This window comes from Limulus polyphemus, unplaced genomic scaffold, assembly GCF_000517525.1.
Source record: "Limulus polyphemus unplaced genomic scaffold, Limulus_polyphemus-2.1.2 Scaffold8976, whole genome shotgun sequence".
NCBI lineage: Eukaryota > Metazoa > Arthropoda > Merostomata > Xiphosura > Limulidae > Limulus > Limulus polyphemus.
The window spans coordinates 12,908-19,042 of record NW_013674586.1 but is presented as its reverse complement, the minus strand read 5'-3'; the positions used below and the strand labels follow the sequence as shown (position 1 = coordinate 19,042).

The 6,135-nt window shown below is 34.7% G+C and overlaps 1 protein-coding gene across 1 annotated transcript in view; it reads right to left on the bottom strand.

Annotated features, from left to right (window-relative positions):
- LOC106475679 (organic cation transporter protein-like) overlaps positions 1-2,757 on the bottom strand; it is a 5,633-nt gene extending 2,876 nt beyond the window's left edge. Inside the window, exon 1 of the mRNA XM_022379737.1 lies at positions 2,665-2,757. The gene's annotated coding sequence lies outside the window, so the exon portion shown is untranslated. The remainder of the gene's footprint in view (positions 1-2,664) is intronic.
- Positions 2,758-6,135: the final 3,378 nt, after the last annotated feature.

The window sequence follows — 6,135 nt, the reverse complement described above, 5'->3', positions numbered from 1 at the left end:
GTTTCGTCGGAACGAAGTTACGGAAACTTAATTAACAAACGGAGACGTAACACCGTAAACGAAAACATTCTAAATCGAAGGTCGCGTGACGTGACAACATAACAAATATACGTGTATAACAATACTTACAAACAATTGAAACAATAGATAATGATATATATACACAGATACACCCAAATATACACATACAAATTACTATATAAATACATGCACATACATATATGAATATATATGCATTATAGTTTAAAAATAATAGATACACAATTTACTGTATAAAACTCTTTAAGAAAGGATAAAACGGAAAACATTATTTACAAAAAAACTAAAAAACAAAATAAGTTTTGACCTGGGAAGTTTCCACCCCGATGGGCGAAATGAACGTTTATTACACTCTTTAGTGATAAGTATACCCTGGTTATTTAAGACATGAAAATGAAAGAGCGACACTTTACATCAGAATGTCTACCATTTAAAAACTGGAGAAATCCGTTAACCGACTCAACAGTGTTAAACGTCACAAAAGTGTCATCAACATATCTTCTGTATACAATGCTGAGCTTGTTAACGAACTTCTCCAGTTCTTAAATGGTTTGCTTGTTTTGTTGACTTTCACGCAAAGCTATTCGAGGGCTATCTTTAGCCGTTCCTAATTTAGACGTGACAGATTAGAGGGAAGACAGCTAGTAAACGCTACCTACCGCGAACTTTTGGGGGTATTCATTTCCAACGTAAAATGAAATTGTCTGTCACATTATAACACCCCCACGGCTGAAAGGGCGAGTATGTTTACTGACGGGAATTGATTATAAATGGTAAACTCCCCAATATAAAGTTTACTGTTGAAAATTAACTGAATGACAAACTCTCGTTTTAGATGTTTTAAGTAACAAAGTTTACAGTTTGAAAATTTCACTCATTCATATTTAAATAACATCTGGTTAAATACCTGTTATAAAGAGCCTTTACGATACCAGGAAATCAAAACCTTTTTCAAGAAGTTGAGAAAAGAAACAAATGCTTATGAGAAATTGTCTTTAGTCGTCGTTCATAAATAGAATTAGAGGGGCACTCAGTAGAGCCCATACCCTCGCCACGTAGTGTTGATCATTGTCAGGGTTTTAAATATGAGTGGGCTGAGGATTCTTCTACAGTCGGTGTCTGTGTCTTTTTGGCGATAAATTCGAACAATAAATAAACGGACAACACACAATCCATTTGTTTTAAAGTAACATCTTCAAAACAAGTTAAACTATGAACAAAAATTCTTTACACTATGGATATCACAGTTGCATCTCAAATTCTAAATAATTCTCTCTTTATGTCAAAAGTCCACTTAGGCTGATTCAATTACTTTAGAATCGAATTGACAAGATGAACTTTTTTTTTCTGCTGTTATCACAATAGTACAAGTGAATAGTTCACTTACGCTACCCAGTGAGTTACCACAATTGTATCCAGAACTTCAAATAATTGTTTCCTTTTCGTCAAAGTCCACACAGACAGGTTCAATTACTTTAGAACACCCTTTGACAAGACAAATTATTCTTAATATCTCTATTAAACTGTGAAACCCACTTTAAAATATCGCCTGTTATGGCTAATCACTCACACCTTGGGTAACTTTACGTTTTCTTTCGTTAAGTAATTTTCTGATTGAACTGCATTTTACTTTACATAACTTTGGTTCTTTAGTTCTTAACTTGCACTCGCTTGGTCGCCTATATTTACACATTGATCACTGAGGCTTCGAACTTTCTGTAAAGTACACAACAGTGCTGATTTAACAATACCCAGTTATGGTAATGATAAAAAAAAATATATAGCGAAGGTTCGAGTGATGTGACGTCAACAATATTAGTAAAGCCTCGACAACAATGTGATGTGCAAACCAAACTTGTCATAACTATCGCCTTTAAATGATTAACTTTTAAATCTCTTGTTATGAAAAACTAGACAATCATTAAATATTAACAAAATAAGTTAAATAATAATGCCTACACTAAACAGTCTTGTATATCCAACAATCATATTCGACCCTAAAAAAACCCAAAAAAACACGAAAATGTGTCCGTATGCCGATCGTTATCAATAGCAGGACAATGGGGAATAATATTCTACACATGTCCACAAAGTTTATTCAAAATCTGATCCTTTTTTGGCTAAGTCATAGAGCAAAAATAGTATTAAAAATCGGTCCCATGTTAACAAATAGTTTTTTTTTAATTTTCATGACCTTGCTGTGACCTTGACCTTCCAAAAACTAATCACTTCTAAGTTGGGTCACTGTTCAAATGTATGTCCACTTTCGTCCAAATCCATTCAGCCTTTCGAGAGAAATCGTGGTGACAAATACATACACACACACACACACACACACAGGGGGGAAAACATAACCTCCTTCCACTTTCACACCAATGCTTAAAAACTAAACGTCCCATCTGTTGTTATTTTAGGTTTGCTGAATAAAACTGCTGTATTAGTCATACCATACTAGCAATATTTCTTACATGATTAAGAGAAAAATTATCTGAATGCTATATCGACAATAAGTTAAAATTCGTCTATAAAACAGAGTGTAAACTTTAAAGACAAATGACATCCATTGAATACCTATAGTGGTATATGACTTCACGCGCCCAAGGTGCGACCAATAAAACTACTTACCACGTTAGATTTGTTAATACAAATACTCTTCTCAAGTTCTTCCATCGTAGTAAGTCGCACACAGTTCGTTTATTATCGTCTTCAATTCCTGCAACAAACTAAATAAGGTTTACATTTTACACAGCGATCGTTGAATTATTTATTTCAATTCATAAAAGATTAAACGCATGTATTCTTTATGTTTCAATTAGTAATTAGTTTATTTTCCTGGCGTATAAACTGCACTTTTTGATTTAGTTTTGTTTAAACCTAATAATTGATATAATTGTTCGTTTATAAGCTGGCAAAAATGTTTTTATTCCTATTATTGAAAATATTTTGTCACAATAATTTATCCTCTGGAAATTATCCGTTCTAAACACAGTGCAGAAAGTAAAGTTATATTACAACTTCCTTCTATCAAACACAGTGCAGAAAGTAAAGTTATATTACAACTTCCTTCTATCAAACACAGTGCAGAAAGTAAAGTTATATTACAACTTCCTTCTATCAAACACAGTGCAGAAAGTAAAGTTATATTACAACTTCCTTCTATCAAACACAGTGCAGAAAGTAAAGTTACATTACAATTTCCTTCTATCAAACACAGTGCAGAAAGTAAAGTTATATTACAACTTCCTTCTATCAAACACAGTGCAGAAAGTAAAGTTATATTACAACTTCCTTCTATCAAACACAGTGCAGAAAGTAGTTATATTACAACTTCCTTCTATCAAACACAGTGCAGAAAGTAGTTATATTACAATTACCTTCTATCAAACACTGTGCAGAAAGTAAAGTTATATTACAACTTCCTTCTATCAAACAGTGCAGAAAGTAAAGTTATATTACAACTTCCTTCTATCAAACACAGTGCAGAAAGTAAAGTTATATTACAATTTCCTTCTATCAAACACAGTGCAGAAAGTAAAGTTATATTACAACTTCCTTCTATCAAACACAGTGCAGAAAGTAAAGTTATATTACAACTTCCTTCTATCATAGGTAACAAAATCGATTGTTGGTGAACATCACAAAACTCACACACATTTTCATAACCTAAAATAACAAATACGGTCAAGTGCTACAATCTGGTTTAAGGATGTATACGTCTATATATTATAAAACTGATTTCTAATAATCAAAATACATTTCTAGTTTCAGTTTAACCAATGCAATTATTCACATATCATTCGTTACATGGAACTCTTTCAAGATTTTGTAATAGAGAAAATATACAATTTACGAGGACCCACAGTTAATATTGAAGTAAACCACTTTTCTCTGCTGTAAGTCTAACTGAACTTAACGTGGCACATTCCACAATATGTTGGAAGTTGTCTTGTTCGATTGTAGTCGAGGGTAAAATATTCTGTTGTTCACGTGTTAGTAGAAAATTACGGTGGCAAATGCGATGTTCATCATATTTAAAGACAATAACTGCTTTAGGATGGTGAACTGAAGTTACTCTCATATACTTCGAGCCAATTTCAGAAATTAAGAGCGTGAAAAATTGTTATATTGCATTACTGGTTTTGAAAGTCCCTTGATCGGGGATGAGAGTGGGTTAACAAAAAAAAAAAAAAGGAAAGAATTCGCTGGTGCACATGCGGCATCAGTGTAAATTGCCATTAGAATCTATCTTCTCCTACATATGGCGTGCCAAATATCATTGGAGCATACGAAAAGCATTCTATCATCTCCCACAAATACAGCAGATTCGCGGAGCTAAATTAGGACACAAATAATTTTTAATCAAACGAATAGTAGACAAACTGATGAGAAGTTGTAATGAAAGTAGTCTAGATCGATGTTTACATGACAATTTGAAAAAATTGAGAACGTTTATCACAGTTGGATCAAGTGAGTGAAATAAAAAAATGAAGGATCATGTTTGAATGCGATCTTGTGGTTAAATGGCTGATGCACAAGATGACATAATGTGGAATACGATGGTAAAATGATGTATAAGGTCAATACTGTTAGTAACGGATGGCTCTTATAACAGTCGATATTGAACGGATTATTTTTTTGAAAATACCTCTCTCCGTCTCTTGACTTGTTCTGGCTCAGCGCATGTCTTTCACTTCCCCTGGCGACAACTAAAAAAAGTTTCCTATTGGACAAAAGGCTATTATTGGCGCATGTTCATCTAATCACCACACACGTTCTAAATTTTCACTGTGTGGATTATTTAGAGCCAGATGAACTGATGAAATATACACAGGCAATGAAAACAAATAGTGATCGAATGGGGCCCGAATATTTCAACGAGGGTTACCCCCACGAAAATTGACCTGGATTGATATAAATCACAGAAATAATGACGTTTTTCACTGTGAAGAAAAAAAAAAGGGAAATGTGGAAAAAAAATGGACAAATTCTATCCCTGATGGTGACAAAACCTTGTCGAAACGTTGTACATTTGCTGTTATGTTAAACTTATATTAAAGTTTTTCTTCATTACCCATTCAAGCCGTCTCCAACCATTATTAAATTCTATCTCTGCTTTATCTTCAGGAAGGAAATAGAGCACTGTGAATGAAACAAGACAGGAAACAACATTCAAGTACAGTCATCATGTTGTCATTTTACAAGAATCAAAGAGCACCCAACCCTTGTCAGAAGAACTTTCCCATCCCATTAACTTCAGTAGCTTTTATTGTAAAAACAACACAAGAAGATGGGTAAATAACCCCAGGCATTTGTTTTATACCACAGACAATACAGAAAACTGTGAAACGCGACTCATCGATAGTTCATTGATAAGTTTGTTGTGAGACACTAAGTAAAATGATGTGATATTAGTTGGGAGAGAAAGGCATTCTCACACTAATGGAGGCAGTACATGTGATGAATAGGTTCGAGATTTTAACTTTCAACAGGTAACAAGAGGAATAAGCCTGTAACAGTAGTTCAGTGACTGTACCTCGTCCAGTCTGCCCTTCTGGGGCACCTGTATTATGCCAAGCTCGTGTTCTGCTGAGGGTTGATCAGCTGCCATATCCATGTGCTAAAACTCAGGCCCATTGGATGCTAGTGTGTGGATAGAGTCCCCAAGGCCCTCCGTGATGTTTGTGCTGCAGCAGATGCTGATAGATCCTCCATCTATTAAGCACAAAGTTATTACACAGATGATTATTGGTACTGTGCACACCACAGTATCAAAATTCAGTTTTTAGCATTATAAGCCTTGAGACTTACTGCTGAGCCACGGGGGGGGGGGGGGAGGTACATGCTTTTGGATTCGTAAAATTAATTGTGGTAAGTCCAACGCTTTCAGTGGTAAGTGGTGCTTGGTACACATATGAGAGGTAGACTTCCTCGTTGATTCTCTAGGACTTTCAGGACGCTAGTTGACCTTGCTGTGTATCAAGCACTTTGAGTGAGTAGTAAATACTGATATTGAAGATGTTGTTTTGTGTCATCTCGACTCAGCTAATGAGAAAGAGGTACTGTAAGTACTTATTGGCTGTCTGAGAGGATCAGACG